This window comes from Miniopterus schreibersii (genome assembly GCF_964146895.1).
Source record: "Miniopterus schreibersii genome assembly, chromosome: 1".
Classification (NCBI taxonomy): domain Eukaryota; kingdom Metazoa; phylum Chordata; class Mammalia; order Chiroptera; family Miniopteridae; genus Miniopterus; species Miniopterus schreibersii.
In genome coordinates this window covers 189,977,432-189,996,938 of record NC_138101.1, presented here as the reverse complement: position 1 = coordinate 189,996,938, position 19,507 = coordinate 189,977,432, and positions in this window count along the sequence as shown.

Here is a 19,507-nt window from a genome sequence, read left to right as displayed (position 1 = left end):
CACTACTTCAAAATCATAGCTAATGGATCACCATTCCCAAAGTAAATCATGATTTTTTTAAATGTTGGTTTGTTTGCACATGATATTTTTTCCCTACTGTCTAGAATTCTCTCTCCTCTCACTTCCACTTTCAGCTTTAAACATATCTATTCACACTGCTAGGTTCATATTAAGCACCATTTCTTGAGAAGGATCTTTCTGCCATGTCCCTACCAACAAGAATAGTTCCTTTCTAGATCTTACTCTGCACTAGATATCTTTATAACATTTATCAGATCACACTGTAATTATTTCTTAGCATATGTCATACTCTTTAAAAGGAGAGTATACTTTCTTCATCTTTGATTTTCTAAAATCTAATCTTGTGTAAGCTCTTCATTGGTCCTCAGTAACTGAATAAAGAAGGAAAGAAGGGAGAGACGATGAAGGCAGAGAAGAGAAAGGAAAATAAATAAATAATGATTGAATGAAGGAACCCAATTGCATTGGCGGAGCAAAGAATTGTGTTTTTAGTAATATTGACATTTTGCAATTTTTAGAGCTATAGGTCAGCTGTTATTAGGCCTTAAGTATATACAATACACCATTTTAACAATGGTGAAATTTTTAAAGGACGTTAGATTTAGAATATTGTTGCTTATTATTTTATAGAAAACCATGGTTCAAAAATGCTTAATAATCAAAAATGGCATATCTTTTAGCGCTATTAATTCAAAGAATTAATTTAAATTCTTTCATTAGGAAAAATTATTTCCAGGGCAGATGGCTGTGTTGATGAGTGAATTCACTTACAAACTAAACAACATCAATATATCTGTTCTATTACTCTGAGACTGAATAAATTAATTTGTATTTAATTCAATTAACTTAATAAATTTTTAAGGCTTCCAGTGCTTTTTTTCCAACACTGTTAGTTAGGGTGAGCTGAGATGAAGGGAACACTATGTGAGATTATTTTAATGAAAATATTTTTAGTACTTTAATGAGCATACAATTGTCAACTTATAAAATAGTTGTTTTTCTTCTATTATCAAAATTGTTTTAGGCAGCCAAGAAATTAAAATTTGAACAAAAGCACTCAAATGAATGCTGTTTGTATTTATAACTTTACGTATATATATATATTTTTCATTCTCCCTACTTTTCCTCAGGCTCTTTTCTGCTTCCAGAAGAGAAAATATTATACTGAATATACTCAGTATATTTTTATCTATACTGAGTGCTGTTAGTTATTGAAAACAGCAATTGTATTAATAATGAGAACAGAAATTACGTTTTAAAAACGTCTCCTAATAAATCTGTTTTTATTCAATTAATCCTCCAGGAAAGCTATTTCCAAAAAATATATCTGAGAAGCTGTTGTGCATATTGAAATAATTGATTGCTACTAAAGACATCTTATTGGTTTTACCTGCTATTCAAATATTCATTTTCTGCAATATCATTCTTGACCTTCCTTATCTGTGTGTTAAATAAGATTTTCAACATCTCAGCTTTTCGCTTGTTTTTATGTTTCTATTTATCTACATGCTTTTGAGTCTTGAGATATACAATAAAAATGTTTTCTTCTCCATAAAAGCTGCTCTAACTTTCCTCCAGATAATTTTAAAGCCTCAGTGGATAGGGCATTCAAAGAAGGCCTGGATATTAGGGTGCTCCCTAGTGCAGGACCCACACAGGCTGGCAGCAGCCCTCTGAGTCTCAGTCCCCTGGCCCCTCGCGGGGATGCCGAGCTGGCAGTTCCTGTTGGCTGTTTGCACTCAGTTTTCTCGGTGCTCAGGGCCTGTATTTGTGCTGAACCGAGGAGTTGCCCAGCTTCTGCTTTACATTTCAAGCCTTTACTTCTGCCTTTAATGAGTTTTATGGATGAACAAACTGGATAAACAAGGTAAGCCATGCCCCTCTCCACTAAATCTCCCCACGTTTTAAGAACTGCCCTGAGACTGAACTTCTAAGAGTTATTTATTCCCACAGGGACACACGACCGTATTTTTAGCATGGCTTCCTTGCATCAAGGACATAAGTTGAAGTTCTGAGTTGCAGTCCCTTTACCACCTCTTGCCTATGGGAAATCCTTAGCGCTTCCAAGTCTCAGTTTCTCGACTAAACAGTGAGATCAACTCTATCTGCCCTGCTCATCTCCCGGGATCCTAGTGAGGCTTAAGTGAGATTGGCATTTGAACACATCTGTAATCTGTGCAGCACAAGAGAATAAAAATGACTTTTTTCTTCCTCCTGAGGAATCAGATATGATGCAATTAATCTTACTTTTTAAAATCAAATCAAATACACTTTGTGGTTTTGATGAGTTTTTGAAACTCTGAAAGAATACATGTTTAAACATATCCTGTTATCCTGTTTATTGGACAGATATGTGCAAAAAAAATGAAACTAGACCACCTTCTTACACCAGATACAAGAATAAAGTGAAAATGGATTAAGGACTTAAATGTTAGACTCAAACCCATCAAAATCCTAGAAGAAAACATTGGCAGTAAAATATCAGACATTTTTGTAGCAATCTTTTTTCTGATATATCTCCTGGGGCAAGGGAATCAAAAGAAAAAATAAACAACTGGGACTACATCAAACTAAAGAGTTTTTGCACAGCAAAGGAAACCATCGACAAAATGAAAAGACAACCCACTGAATGGAAGAACATATTTGCCAATGATACATCTGATAAGGGGCTACTACCTGAATTTCATGAAGAACTTACACAACTCAATACCAAAAAACATAAGAAATCCAATTAAAAATGGACAAAGGACCTGAATAGACACTTCTCCAAAGAGGACATACAGATGGCCAAGAGACATATGAAAAGATGCTCTATGTCAGGAATCATCAGAGAGATGCCGATTAAAACCACAATGAGGTATCACCTCACCCCTGCCAGAATGGCTCCATCAATTCACCAAACAACAAGTGCTGGCGAGGGTGCGGAGAAAAGGGCGCCCTTGTGCACTGTTGGTGGGAATGAAGACTGGGGCAGCCACTGCGGAAAGTAGTATGGTGTTACCTCAAAAAATAAAATAAAAAATGGAACTGCCTTATGACCCAGCTTGTCCTCAGGATTGTTCTGCTTGCCCATCCCAAGGACTTTCCCAGGAGTGAGAGCTCTCCACCTCTTCACAGGTAGCACATGCCCTTCCACCTGGAACTCAGGATTCTTTCTCATCAAACCTCTTCCCCATTTTACTTGTTTGCACTGAAGGCTCAGGTCCTACCTGCCCATGCACCGGATGTGGTAGGGGCCACAAAGAGGTGTTTTTAGGCTACCTTTTCTCTTTCTTTACTCTCTCCTTTAACCATTCTAAATGCTCCTAGAACATCAGACGTTACTTCTGGGAACATGACTTGCAAAGTTTAAGCTGCAGAGAAATTCTCTTCCAAGTTATGCATCTTCTTTTGGAAAGCCTGCAAGATAGTTTAATCTTGATATTGAATAAACTCTCCAAGTTTCACATGCGTCCAAATATTTTCTCCCTCTCGTGTGAAAAAATTTGAACATAAATGTGATGGTATGTGTCAGCATGACTGTAGTAAAAGATGACCGCTTATTCATTTAAACATTATTTGTTTTTTGCTGTTTTCTTAAAAATATATCTTTATTGATTTCAGAGAGAGGAAGGGAGAGGGAGAGAGAGATAGAAAAACATTATTTCTGAATATAGCTGTGAGGGTGTTTCAGATGCTTCCCTCCTATAGGTTTTGTATATAGAGAAATATCTGTCTATCAAAAGTCCTGTATTATTTATTATTACTTAGTTACTTTTATCATCAAAAAGTGTTACACAGCCAATGACCAGGGCTTTTGAAAAGCATGTTGCTAACTGGTGTAACCACAGTATATTTTTATATCTCTGGCAAAGTCTAAGAAAGAACAATTTGCTTAATATGCAATACTTCTTATGATAAATATTTAATTCCTCTTACATTTTGAGATTTTGAAAACAGTTTACTACTTACTTTATTGTAGAGAGTTTCAGAGATCACAGATTGCCAACACAATACCTACCATTGTCAGAAAAGACAGGGCTAACTTTGTTCAAGATTTTGTAAAACCTCCATTAATTCTGTATACTCTAAATTTAGGTCAAGGGTTTCAAACATGCTGTTTGTTAATGAACTGAATATTGGATATCTAGATCTCAAGGGATCATGTGAAATAAATATGTAAGAGGAAATCTTTCAAGTTGCTTTGTTCTGGACATATGTATACTAAATGAATTCATTGCTTTTTAATTAAATTGAAATCTTTATAGCATTAGATAATTTTGATGGTCTTTTTTATATGTAAAGTGATAATTGCTAATTGATCACATGGGAGAAATACTTTCTGATAAATTAAAAAACATGAACTAAATTTAACTACATCACTATTTGTTTACAAATTGGCCCCCTTACATGGTGGGCAAGGAGAGAGAGAAGAAAGAGGCAGGTTGGTAGGTGGCAGGTTTAATAATCAAGAGAACTCACATACAATGCTTGTCTTAGGTGCTGCAAGATGAATGGATCTTCCCACCCACTACCTGAATCTTAAAGGTTTATATAGAGACCTCAGATGGGTTCAGTCATGTATCAGTCTAGATGATCTCAACAACAATTGCTCTCTCAAGGCTGCATCTCTGAAAATGGCCCCCTCTGTGGAAAACGTGGGCAGAACATACATTCCAAGAACAGGGGAGGGGGTTAGGAGGCTCTGATTTCCCAGGTCTAACTTGAAGATCATCAGTGGTCATATCCTCTGGATGACCTCCTCCAATGCTCACCATGATTTCTCCATCTCTTTTAGCTCCAACCACTAGCCACCTATTCCCTTATCCACCCCCCACAAACATAGATATAGTTAACACACACACATCATAAATATTAATGTAGGTACCACTTGAAGCTCACTAACTTCTGTACTAATAGAAAATGCAATCAAATTTGCAGTTAAATTATAGTTAAATATAAAAGAACTAGGGTCTTTGGCATTTCTCAGCTAAGTTCTAAATTAAAGCATGAAGATCACCTTAATATCAGGAATCTTAGTGGTTTAAACTTTAGGGAAAATGCCTATGGAAAGATAATATAATGCCAAGAAGATAAAAACATTTGTAAAATGTAATCTTCAGCCAAATTGGTGCCACCAAGATAATTGAAATAAGACAAAGCTTTACATTCTCATTGTTCCTATACCTTTTCATTCTGAGAGATCAGACTAAAGTTATGGAGACATTAGAGGAAGGCATAATTGCTGTGGTATTTTCCCTTATACAAGCATGAAAAAAATAAACATTTTATGGTGCTCCTATCTTGGCATGAATTTCCTCCTGATGGAGTCTTGGATAAGATCTAGCATGGATAGAGATAAAGCCTTCTAGACACTGTTTAAAACCAAACCTCAAACCAAACCAAACCAAACCTGAATACAGTCTATTCATTGTTAGAAAGTACAGCCAAACACTCAGAGTCAACAGAGGGGAAACAATGCATTCACTTGTCTCTACTACTCAACCCTAAAGAGACAAATAGCTGCCTTTACCCAAGGTCCCTACCACAGAGTGCCTACATGCTCTGACAGATCCATTGAGTGAAAGATGCCACCTCCTTCCATTCAAACCCTTATTTTTTTAACCATCAGCAAAATGCGCAAATTATAAGTAGAAAAACAAAGAATTTCAAAGTATTCTGCACAAATTATTTATTTTAAATTTGTTTTTCTAAACTGGGCTTTGTCTCTTCAAATCAATGGCATATAACTAGGACATGTAATGTTTGGTCTGTATTGTTTATAATATATGTAGCTTCTGAATAATAAAACTATCATAAAGTTAAGAGAGAGTCAACTAGAGATGGTTACTAATTACTTGAGACACCTACTAGAGTTGCTTCAAGGGGACCATTGTCTCATATTGTGGATGTATTATAAATGCATATTTGACTAATATTTCCATGAGAACAAATAAAATCATGATTTCCATCAACTGTATAAATAATTAAATGATAAGACATCTCATTTAAATATGCTTTTGTAACTGGGTCATGCAAATATTACGAAACTGAATTTCTTGTTTGTGGTTACATCAGAAAAACAAATTAGAGTCAATTAATTTATCTTGTAGCATCTTTTTTCCTCTCTCTCCCTCCCTCCCTCTTTCTCTTACTCCCTTTATTCTTTCCTCCCTTTTTCCCTTCCTTCCTTCTTTCCTTCTTCTTCCCTTGTCTCTCCTCTCTTCATTCTACACATGTTCAGTATAACTCAAGATCTAGAAAGTTGAATACACAAGAATCCAGTGAATTTAACTTGAAAGACTTTGGTCATTTTTTACCTTTTTAAGTGAAACGTGCTCACTGTAAAATGTTCAAGCTGTATAGAAGTAACGTTCCCTCTTTAAAGCACTATTTAATTTTGGATGCATGCCTTTTATGAATGTTTTTTATGATTTTATCAAATTAAAAAGTATTTATCAAACATCTGAATTGCACTGGTAATTGTCACTTGACTATGATAAATATAAAGAGAATGAGATTGTCCCTGCCCTCAGACAGCCAACCACAAAACACAAGGAAATAAGTCTAGTACTAATAATTACCCTGTTATACAAAAAAAGTATACTGGACGTGTGTTCAATGAAAGTGGTTTAAGTGTTCAGACATATTTAGTATTGAAAATAAGCACGAATTCTAAAAAGACGAGAACTTGACCCCTTCCTAATGCCCATTCAACCGTCAGTTCTCTCTTCTGAGCCAAGGAGATGCTGGGAATGGTGGGCACGCAGGGCTCGGAGACTATGAATGAGAACATGGGAATGGCCAGTGTTCACACCGGAGACTTCCTGCAGGACTGCTCTCCTCTGGGTCGGAAGAGAGTTCGAGGGTTATCGCCAGAGACCCTTGAGGCGAGGTAAGAGGGTGGATATCAGAAAGAGCTTGCCTTCCTGATATTTATCAACTCTCATAGGAAAGGAATAACTACCCATGGAGAGATTAGCCATTGGCCCTCCTGAGCCCAGAAGCTGGGGGGCAAACTGTCAGGTGGAATGACGTTAAGGGCACTAGCCCTTGGAGTGGATACACACAAACAAGCCCTTCCTAGTGTCTCGAAGAGACTTGGGAACTGGAGACTGCCTGTCGCTCATCCCAGAGTCATCTATCTTCTTCTGAGTTGTAGCAGCTGCAGGCGAGCCTCAAGGAGAAAGCAAAGGAACGTTTAAATGTTGCCTAGGGAATTAAGCAGCCAGAGAGAGGGCAGTTCTGCAAAACTAAAGAAGAACCTGCTCTTGGTGACAAAATAAGTAAATAAACTATTGCAGGAGACAAATGACAACAAAAACAATAGCAACAAAAAAGAAAATAACAAAGTAAAAACAATTTAAAGTGGTTCCATTACAGCTACAAAAAAGACTTTCTAATCTAAAAATCACATTATTTTTAAGCTACAGAATTAAACAGATAAGTTGAATGGAAGGTGGCCATTTGGATATATATTAGTATCCTGGATACCAAATATAAGAAAAAGCTTAAAACAAGCCAAGATTCAAAAGAAGATAAAATCATGACATGAAAAGCAAAAGACTAAGAAGACAAATGCAGGGGACTTGCAGTAAATTAGAACAGAAACATGAATAGAAAAATAAAAGGATTGATTGGACTAAACAAGAATGGAAAAAAACCTCAACTTTTTGAAAACAGAAAATGTAGACTTGAAGAATTTTCCAAGTTTCAACAGGGTTATAAGAAAAAACAAAACTCTATACAGATCTTTGTAAAATTTCCAAATTTCAGTACATAAAACCAAAAACAATGAAAACTTAAAATCTCTAGAGAAAGTCTGAACAACAACAATAACAACAAAGCTATTCCCCGAGAATCTCATGCCAAGCTAATGTATCATGCACTGGTCAGGGTGAAAAAATAAACAAAACCACATCTACAAAAGTTCATGCAATGTATGAGCCACATATGCAACCAGAGGAAATACTTAAGAATGGACTCTAATTATGCAAACTATGAATTAGAACAGAAAGCTCAATATGGGGTGGGGGGGGAAGAGCAGAGGCACTATAAAGGGAAACACCTTGGTGGGACCAGGACATAAATTCATGTGGAACCATATTTAATTGTCATTTTGTAAAAAAAGCTCAGAGAGCAGTTTCATATGGTTCAAATCATTTCAACACATAGGGGAAGGGAAGATGGGAAGAGGGATTATGTCAAAGTTTGTATTTTCATGAGATGGGAGAGAACAGCAGGGGGAAAAGTAAAATGTTGCAATTGCAAGGGAGAGATACCTTGTTTTCCTATAATAAAAAATAAGTCTGTGTTTTCATTCAATTGCCAGAAAAGGAAGTTAATGGGTAAAAGAACATAAAACCGACCTAAATAAATAGAAAGAAAAACAAAAAAACAAACAAAATAACCTAAATAGTAAGCCTGGAGTAAGGTGGAAAAATAAAGCATGATTTTACATAAATAAAACAGTGTGGAGTTCTTCCATGAAAGGACTGTTAGAGTGTGCTAACAAATACAATACAATCGGCGCCGTTATGAGAAATATACCTGCAAGTGCGCAATAATGAAACGCTGAAGCTCTATTCTTTGGCCTCAACTCATCTCTGATGCTGATCTTGTCCGACTGTATCCATGACTGGCCACCCAACAAGGACATCATCCCTCACCTTGTCCTGAGTTCAATCCCATATTACTGTCTGGCTCAGGACCATGTATGGTCGGAGAGCTTTATTTTTTAGGCTGCCTAAAACTATCTACATTAAAATGGCCACTGAAAACTGTTTCTTCAAAATGTCATGTACACAGAAATTTTATTAACATTTATAGTCAATGACTGAACAAAGAATATCCTTATGTTTGCAGGGTTTTACTAATCAACGAGACCATAAGGATAATTACATCTGATAGCTCAAAAACTTGCAGGTGTAGGAATAAAGTAGTTTTAGGACATGGCACATAATGGCCTTCACAGCGCATGAATGGAGGCTGAGGAGTTCCCGGGAGAGGGGGAAAGCCCAGATGCTAGGAATGAGGGGAGAGGGAAGCGGAGATCTCCTTCTTAGAATTTACAGTTAGGATCTCTCCAGTTCTTAAAGGTGTCGGTAAACTAGTAAATGATCGAAGCGAGATGTGTCTTTGACTATGCCCGTTCCTTTTCCTATTCTCCGTCGCCTAGGGTTGGGTGCCCTTACGGAATCAACACTCCAGCATGCAACAGAACTGGATTAGTGGGCCCACGCGGCCGTAACAAATTGCCACAGAACCACGCCTTAAAATGACACACACATTCCCAGGTTTCTGGAGACTGGAAGGCCTAAAATAAGGTGTCAGCAGGGCTCTGCCCTCACTGAAAGCTTTGGGGAGAGCCTGTTTCATGCCTTTGCATTGGCTTCTGGCTTGGCCAGTAAGACCTGGTATTCCTGGCCTTACAGATGCGTCACTACAATCTGGACTCTCTTGTCACAGGACATTCTCTCTGTGAGCCTCTGTGTCCTTTCTCTTCCTAAAAGGACACCAGCCATATGGGATTAAGGATCCACTTTATTCTGGTGTGATCTCATCTTAACTAATTACATCTGTGATGGACCTATTTCCAAATGAAGTCACATTCTAAGGCTCCAGGGCGGATGTGACTTGGTGGTGGTGGTGGTGGTGGTGGTGGGGTGACACTTGTCCAATCAAGTACAAGTACTAGTTTAGCTCAATGGTCCTAGTGAGCTCAGAGGCATTCCCTTTTCCATACTAACTTCTAACCATGGCATAAAATACCTTTTTCTACCTTTTAAGCTAATTTGGAGTATCAACATTTAGAGAATTACCTTAAGGAAAAAAACAACAACACAAAAACAACAGAGGGGCCGTCCTACGTCCTTAAAAATCACACCATTTATCCTCAAACCCTCTCTACCTAATCATACATTGTTAAGAGGGTGCGTATATGGCCTTGGGCCACTCTCTTAATCAAGTCCTACAGAGAGCAGCCACATCAGAGAACTCACAACGGCCCACAAAATAATTGCCCGGCTCCAGGGCTGGACAGTGTGTAAGCAGACTTGCAAATTGGCAGGCGGAGCGTAAGCGCCCAACATGGACAGAATTTCACAGTAAATGAGACCAGATCACAGGGCGCTGTGCCTTCATCACTGTGACCCGGCACGTTGCAAGGGCAGCAAGAAGCGGATATGAACACGTCTCTCACATTTTGCACAAAAGTGTCAGTGGCGAAACAAAGCCTCTGTTTTCAGAGCATGACCACAATGGCTCCGCTGTTCAAAGACGGGGGTAGAGATTGCTAAACCCGCTGAGGATGAGTGATAGACTGAGGCCCATCTGGCTCCTTCAGGACAGAAAACAAAACATAACCAAAAAAATGTCCTTGCTTTAGTTCCTAGCTGTCAGCTTCCAGTCAGCACTCTCCCAACACCAGGAGGGGGGGAAAAAGTAAAGCTCGCTGTTGATAAAACGGTTCTTGCTCTTTAAAACTAAATGAAGAAAAATGTTAAAGAAAAAAAAATAAGAAAGAAGAAAGTGTGGGAGGATTGGGGCAGGAGTTTGGGACGGAATGAGTTGGTTTTGGCAGAAAGATTGTTCCCGGACCCCGGCGACAGTGACTACTAGCAAATGCTTGCTGGGTTGATGCATTTGCCGTCGGGGCTGAGAAGTGCTCCAGTTGGCTGGGACTTTAATAAGCCCCTCTTGGGGAGTTCAGCCTCTGTCAGGTGAATCAGAACAAGGGCCCCACTTGTATTAAGCAGCAGAAATATGATTTCTAATGAACTGCTGATACCGAGTGTTTATTGATTTCTCCAAGGCATGTTCAAATCAGACCAAAGTTCAAAGGCTAATAGGAGTTCTGATGATCTGGGAAAAGTGTCCACAGAGAAAAACTGGACTGAAATTTTCATGAGCAGAAACATTTGCTGAAGACAAATCATGTGCCGAACCTACTGCCCCCGGTGCTTTACCAGATAATTGTTTCGTCCTCACAGCTACCCTAGCCTGAGTGCTTTTTGTTCCATTTTACAGATGAGGGAGCAGGCTGTGTGGACCGGAGTGATGGGCCCATAGTTACAACGGGAGCGTGTTGCAGAATTGGACTAGAAATGGCCTGGCTTACAAAATTTGCACACAGTCCCCAGAAAATGATGCATCCCTAGAAAATGATGCAGATAGGAAGAAGAATTTGAAAAAGTATTCAATCCAACCCCTCTAGCTCTTACATAGAACCAGGTGTTAAAGCGATTGCATAAAACTCACACAGCAGCCCTTGCCGCTGTGGCTCAGTGGTTGACACCTACCATGCACCAGGAGGCCGCCGGTTCCATTCCCAGTCAGGGCTATTCCCAGACTGTGGGCTCGGTGCCCAGCACGGGGTGTGCAGGAGGCAGCCGGTCATCGATGTTTCTCTCTCTCTCTCCCTCTTCCTTCCTCTCTCTCTAAAATCACTAAAAACATACTTAAAAACACACACACAGCAAATCCAGGACTAAATACCAGTACTCTGACCTCATTAGAGGGAACCATATTTCTTTTGGTAATACTGTTAATATGGAGCTTACATAGAGATTTAAATGTTTTCATAAAGAACCAGAAATGAACCATCAAGGAGATAGCTGGTTCCTGGAATGTAGAGTTAGTAACAAAATGTAGTCAGTCGTTTTAAGCCAGACTAATGCAGACCAAGCATCCTTTCTCACCTGTGACTTGCTTAATATAAAAGGGAGAATGTGATGGTTGCCTTATACAACATTACCCCTCACTGGCTTTCAAAAAATATTTGCTATTTTGGGCCTCAGGTGCAAACAGTTGGTCTAATCACACAGTCCATAGACCTTGGTCATAAATTTTTGTGAAGAAATTCACATTTTTTCCTTTATTATCTCCAATCGCCTCTATTGTTCCTATCCCCCCAAAAAGCACCTGCTCTGACTTGCTTCACATATGTTCTTTAATATTGCAGCACAACATGTAATGTTGTTTTCTATGTGTATAATTTTAATATACATAAATAAAATTGCAGTACAAAATGTATTCTCTTTTCTACCTCTCTCACTCAATGTTTATTATGAAGAATTGCAAACATACAGAAAAGCTGTAAGAACTTTACATGGGGCACCCATATGCCCATTACTCAGATTCAACCACAACGCTTACTGTTCATCTGTTCATTTCCATCATGTGTTGAAATCATTTGAAGGTACATTGCAGATGTGAGTACATTCCTGCCTAAAAGTATCAATATGCACTCAGTACCTAGAGCTGAGGAAAGCGGAGGGACACATTTCCTTGCCGAGTGATAGGAGCCCTCACAGCCTGTGCTGTGCATATCATCTCGTTTGGGGGTATGCTCCCCTATTCTGGGATTGATTTGTACTCTTTTGTCCTGCTCAAGTGTGTGTGTGTCACAGGACACCCAGCCAACCCCGCTGCTTTATGTGTATTGCAGGGAGGCAATATATATGGCCCTTCACCAGCAATACAGGCAGAGCGCCTACGAGGCCAGCTCCCTGCTCTGGCTGTGGGATGAGCCCCACTGGCCCTGGGGACCAGCGCTCACTCTGGAAGCTGATCTTGCTCCATCTTTCTCTATGCGAGTAAGCGATGTTCTATCCAGTGCTTACGTGAGCTGTCCTTGGCTGCTCCTGGTGGCAGGCAAGGCAACAGTGTCACTTGCTTTATACTTCCCTTACCTGTGACTTTCTCAGAGATTTTCAGACTCATACACTTTCCTTTAACTTTTGCACTAACTCCAGAATTAGGCCAGAGAGAGTCACACTAGCCCATGATTAATTTCCATCTTATTAAGAATAGCTTCTAAAAATAAAAGATCTTTTGTTTATCTTTATAATTGTAATTACTGTTACATAACTTTTGTCCATTTGATCATGAATTATGTAGATTTTCTGTTACCTAAAATGAGTTAAAACATTTCTCTTAAAAGTATAATACCCCGTTAAATAAATGTACCATAACTAATTCAATAATTTCCATTATTTTGGAATATCAACTGCTTGATTTTTTTAAATGATGCTGTGACAAACATTTTTAAAAATCTGCATCTACTCTCTTCTGTGTCTACAGTAAAATATACCATGTACTTGCTGAATAAAATAGAAATTTATGCTCTCATGGCTCTGGGGGTTGGAAGTTCAAAGTCAGTATCACTGGGTCAATGTCAAAGTGCAGGCAGGGCAATGCTCCCTACGGAGGACTAGCAGGGAATCTATACCCCACCTCTTCCAGCTTCCATCGTCAGCTAGTGCTCCTTGGCTTGCTGCCACATCACTAGTTTTCAAGGACATCTTCAATGTGGAACCTGCTCCAGTTCCACATCACCTTCCCCTGTGTGAGTGTGTGTGTACGTGCATGTCTGTGTGTGTGTATGTGTGTGTGTTGCATCTCCCTCTTCCCTCTCTTGAAAGACACTTGTGAAAATATGTAGGACCTACCTGGATATTATCTCAACCTTAGGATTTTTAATTCCATCTAAAAAGTAATTTCCATATAAGGTAACATTTACAAATTCCAGGGATTGTGACACGGCATCTTTAGGGGTTATTTTATTCAGCCTACCAAACAGTATTTTTACTCATAATTTCTTCTCAGAATTAACAAAACCAGATCAGTGGGGATAAATCGTAAAGGCCCCAATATGTATAGTCATTATGTTTTTCAGTCAAAGTCTTTTTTACATCCATTCTAACAACATTTGAGAGCATCTTTTTTGCTGAAAAGCTGCCTGCGTTTTGAGTTACTATTTTAGGTGAGGAATAGCATTTCACTTTTAGCTTCTTGATTATTAGCAAGGAGGAGTATTTTTCTGTTTGCTTCCTGGTTAATTTTCTGCATTTCAAGTATTATATTTGTTGTCAACTGTTTTTCTTTAGCATGTTGGACAGTTTTTAAATTGGCAATTATTGATAGAACACTTTAATGTTTTCTATAGTGATCCAAATTTTTGTTCTTTCTTGGTTTCTTTCTCTTTAAAGCTTAGAAATGCCTCTTTTCTCCATAAATCAGGGGCATTGAAGGTCAATTATCTTGCCTTTGTTTTTGGTTTTTATTTAAGCATATTTTAAATAAATAATGAGAATACACACATCAGAAGATAAAATCAAACACTAGCCTCATTCAAAAATTCATTGAATAAAAATATAAGGAAAAATATTGACTAAGTTACTATTAAAGCATAAAAATGACATTTCCTTTCTGATTCCTCTGGCTTTGCACTTGAAGATGTATTCCTGCCCATATTTTAGGGAAATACTTTGTAATAGTCACTTAGAAATGGATGTGGTTACATAAATCATACTTTCCATCTGTAATTTATTAGTCTCAAACTTATTTCTACACATATTTATTGAGTTCTTTCTATGTGAATGTTTTGGATTGAACTGTATCTCCCTCCCAAATTTATATGTTGAAGCCATAACCCCCAAGATGACTATATTTGGAGAGAAAGTCTTTAAGGAGTTAATGATGATTAAACAAGGTCATAAAAAAATGGGGTTCCACTTCAATAGAACTGGTGTCCTTATAAGAAGAGGAGGAGACAGTTCATTTGGAAGAATGGAATGCATATTTACCACCCAAAACTAAAACATGGTACATTTTACTCTATATATGTTCTCATGTGTTCAGTTTACTCGTGGGCTCTGTTTACGTGTATGTGTGTCTGATTCTCTTTACTGTTCCTCATCAACTATTTTAACCAAGTGGCTGTGAATTCTACTTATACCTGAAGCTCGTCTTACGTGAAAGGGCATTCCTGAATATGAACGAGAGAGAGCACAGTTAGTTTATTTTAATAAGTTAAAAAATGTGTTCCCAAGACATTTAAGCAAAATGCCTTCGCAAAAATAAAATAAAATAAAAATCTATAGCTGTAACATTTTGCTTACCTTAGGCATTTCCCTAAAGTCCCTCTCTCTGTGATGAAAGGTATTTGACTCAAAAATCAGTTCTTTAAAGCCTTTCCCCCACTTCTTCAAAAATGTCTATTTTCTCATTTCCCACTGCGGTCTTATTGAATTCATAACAGCAGTTCTGCAGAGTATCATTTACCTGTAAGCTAAACCAGCAAACTCAAGGAGTTTCAAATTATGAAATCTGATTTGGTGGCTTTATGCTAAATGACAATCATATGGAAAAGACGCTGAAGTAAAACTGTGCCGAGATGCACCAGTAGGTGTCATTTTCTTTATAGCAGGAATTTCATTGCTGAGCAAGAATGCATAAATTGTGATTGTGTCAATCATAGGCACTAAGATTGCAAGGGAATTGTTTAAAATTCCATTCAATACGGAAGAATATTAAGATTTGGAGAGGCATGCTAGAATAAAAAGAGCACGAGATATGAATCACAGAGTTAGGAACTGGGTTTATGGGTCAGTTACACCAATTATAATGCAAGGATTTTAGACATTGACCTTTACTTTCTGAGCCTCAGTGTCCTCTGATTACTGAGATGATTCATTAGAAAGTAGGAGATATGATGTATTATATCACATGATGAAATAGTTTCTATAAAAACATAAAAGGAACTCTAGGTATTTCCATCTTTCCATCAACAAGAGATTTAATACAAAGAATTAACCCATTAGGTGAGCTGGGATAGTAAAGCTTAGGTAGACAGCTGCTAGCTTTCCAGAAAGCATGAGGTGCAAAAATCACTGACAACTCCCAACAAGGCTTTCAGCATCCAAAGGTTGAGTCCCATTAGATACCTGAAATGTACTGGCAAAATACCCTGTCTGTCATCTTCCAAAGACTTCACACCATAGTGCAGCCAAACCAGTTCTCCGTCTTTCTCTTCCCATCAAATCTCTAACAAGAGTTTTGCATCTGCAGGGCATAAACTGGAACCCTGCTGACAAGAGAGTCTGGAGACTGTAGTTCCTAGGCTTTCAGCTCTTGCAACAGAGGTGATAACAGAGAAAAACATGGGGAATGAGTTTCAGATTCCAGCAGACAATTATAAAATAAGCTAATTGCACGTAGAAGACACTCAGAAAACCCAATCCACCCACTAGCTTTGTCTGCTTGACCTACAATATGTAACTCAAATCCATTTCAATTTGATCTCCATAGACTACAACCAACAGTAATTCAACATAACATTGTTTCTCACATGGACCATTGAATTTTTATTTTGTTTTCCTCTTTCCACATTGCTTTCTCTATTACCCCTATAGGTTTGATTATGCTGTGGCTACAAACTACACCAAAGCTGCAGTGGTTTAACCTAACTGGTATCCATTTTGCGCTCATGTTATATGCCTCCCACAGATTTTCAAGGGCCTGTGCTGCACATGGTTATTTAGGGGCACAGGCTGACTGATCCTCCAACGTCTTATAGAAGTAGTATCTGGAATCCTCCATTGCTATCTGTGAAAAGTGAGGGACTGGACAGTTGCTCATGGGAGTTTGCTGAATAAGTCCACCAGTAAACTGGTGATGGCCCCATTCAACTCCAAGAAATATGGCAGATGGAATATTTGGTTGAAACTACTTTTTTAAAATAATAATTTTTATTGATTTCAGAGAAAGGAAGGGGGAGAGAGAAAGAGAGAGAGAGAAACATCAATGACGAGAAAGAGTCATCAATCAGTTGCCTCCTGTACAACCCCTGCTGGGGATCAAGTCCGCTACCCTGGCATGTGCCCTGACCAGGAGTCAAACCAAGATCTCCTGGATCATAGGTCAATGCTCAACTGCTGAGCCATGTTGGCAGGGCTGAAATTACTTTTTATTCCATAGTTCCAATATTTATGCCTATGCTAGAGTAAAGCAGGATACACTCAACCAACAGTGAGAATATGTTGAATAAAGAAGAACACTGAGCTAGTAACCTAGGCTCAATAGAATGGCTTAAGGAACCATGGTGAAGAAAAGTGGTGCTGATACCTGTGATAGCTAAGAAAGAACAGGAATGAATGAGAGAGAGAGAGAGAGAGAGAGAGAGAGAGAGAGAGAGAGAGAGAGAGAGAGAGAGGAGAGAGAGAGACTCAGAGCTATGCCTGTGGGCCCCACAGTGGGTGAATGGCACTCTAGACCTGGCATCATCAAAGGGTGGACAAGGTCCATGAGACAAGGCATTGATTCTCTGTTACAGTGAGAAGGAGTGGAGATGTGTCCAAACTCTCCTTTTCTCTCTGCCTGGCCTCAGAAATAGCTCTGACCAAGTAAATACCTGGAGTTCCTGAACAGTTTCAGGAAGTGCAGAGCAGACAAAGAAGGCAGTGTTAGATTTTTCTGCTTAGAAGGTATAAGGGTGCTTTGGCAATTACTTAGAAAAAAAACACGTTACTACATTCATATATTGAATTTATGGAGCAATTTATGAAAGTAAGCAAAAGTGTAATGAGTGGGCGTGTTTGATCACATAGATTTTGAACCATTTAAATCATTTTCCAGAGGCAGCAAAGAATTTATTAAAAAGTTAAGTGATTTGTTTAGGATCATAAGTGACAAAATGGCTCAGTGCTTTTTCTACTTTCCTAAGCTATCTCAAATATTAGAATAAAAAATAATCTATTTTTTCCCAGAGGGAAGGAATACATGGATAAAAGGTAAACTTGTTAAATGAATAATTTTCTCTCAAGTTTTATTAGTACAAATAAAGTATTACCTTTCAAAAGTTATATGAGGCAATTTTCTTGAAATCTAGTACTCCTTCCCATGCATAAATATGAGTATATCACTTAAAGTAAGCTTAATCTGAAAATGTAGACTTATGGAATAGATAATATTTACTCACTGAATAAATATTGACTGAAACCCTATGCATAACAAGGGTTATTGGGTTATATAATTGATTATTAGCTTTGGAAGAGATTTATTTATTTATTTTTTGCATTATAAAAGTATTCACTGTAGGATCTTAGGGGGAAAAATAGCTCAATCAGTGCCTTTAAAATCAGATTTGTTATATAATGATCTAATTTGTTCTCCAAATTTCATGATCATGGCTGGTCTATTAGGCAAGGTGCTAACATTCATTCTAGTGTTCATTTAAATCCATTCAACAAGAGAGGGGTCATTTCAAATGTTGGCTGTGGTTGCACAAATTATATTTCTTGCAACATTATAGAATTTTCCTTGAGGTATTTCTATGCATTGATATTTAACATCATGGATATTAAAGTATTTCTGAAACACATTTTGCAGGAGTATTGGTGAGCTCAGAGCAAAATGATTCATGTTATTGACCATTTAATCATTTACCAGAGGCCAATTACTCTAAATCAATAAATATAGTAATTAGGCAATTCGTTGAAATGATACTTAGGCAAATACAATTGTTAAAAAGAGTGCCTTACCAACATTTACCTCTTCAGAGTGAATGACAGGAATACCTATTTTAATTTTAACTCAGTAAAAATGAACAATTTAAAAAAAAACAAACATAAAAGTAATTTGATGTGTAGTGAGCATGTCTTTTAACCAAGAAATACTTTGTGTTCCTAGAGTTACAATTAAATAAAATAGTCAACAAATATAGGGCTCAGGTTAAAATATTTACAAGGATATCTAGATATGTGTTTCATTTACTTCAAGTTTGTGTTTCTAACAATATTGCTGGCTCAGAGGGTATAGTCTAAAAAGAATAGAAATTGCTGTTACTTTTAAAAAAAATTATACAGGTTTGACCTATCTTGATGGACTGAAGGGATGGTGATGAAAACTGTAATCTTAATAAATCTCCCACAGCTAGAGGTTTAAAACTCATACTGTTTCAAATTAGTGAGGACAGCAATATTTATTTGCTGCCGAGTTCTAGTCAGCATGGCATTTCAGCAGGAAACACTTTATAAGACTTAAACTTATGAGTAGCAAAGTTGAAAACTCATGTTCAAGAAAAGGAACAGAAACTAAATACACCCAGTGATTCGTTCTAAATCAAGAAGGAAATGAACCAAACTTTATCATTTCCTTTTCTTTGTCTTTCCTCACTACCATTGACTTCTATTACAATAATAGCCAAGAATTTTGGCTTTAATAGAGTGCTTGATCATGTTCAAGAGCTTTGAAATGCATCATCTCATTGAACTAACATACGATTTGTTACAAAGATAAATAAATACAATTCTCAAAGTATAGAAGAGGTAACAGGTAATATATTCAGCTGTCCAATATTATATCTAATGTTCAAATATGGGGTGTGACAAGAAGCTATGTCAGATCAAGTTGTCAGTTGATTGGGCCTCTGTCAGCAGCTCGTTTCGGTAGTGAACATGGAATCTACCATCAGGTGAATTAGCCAGAGTAACTGTGTGGTGAGAAGGAGGGATACAGGCAGCAGGGTCACATAGAACCTAGCGAGAAAGAAAACCATCAGGCAGCGTCCTCTCATGCATCCACCTTCCACATTCATTCCCTTACCAAGACGGAAAAACACTCTGGGTCTTACTCCAAACTCAGTGCCTCCTTGTCTCAGATTCTTTTTCTTCATTTTCTAATCCATTCGGACAGCACCCCGAAATCCATATCTGGCCTTTTCCCA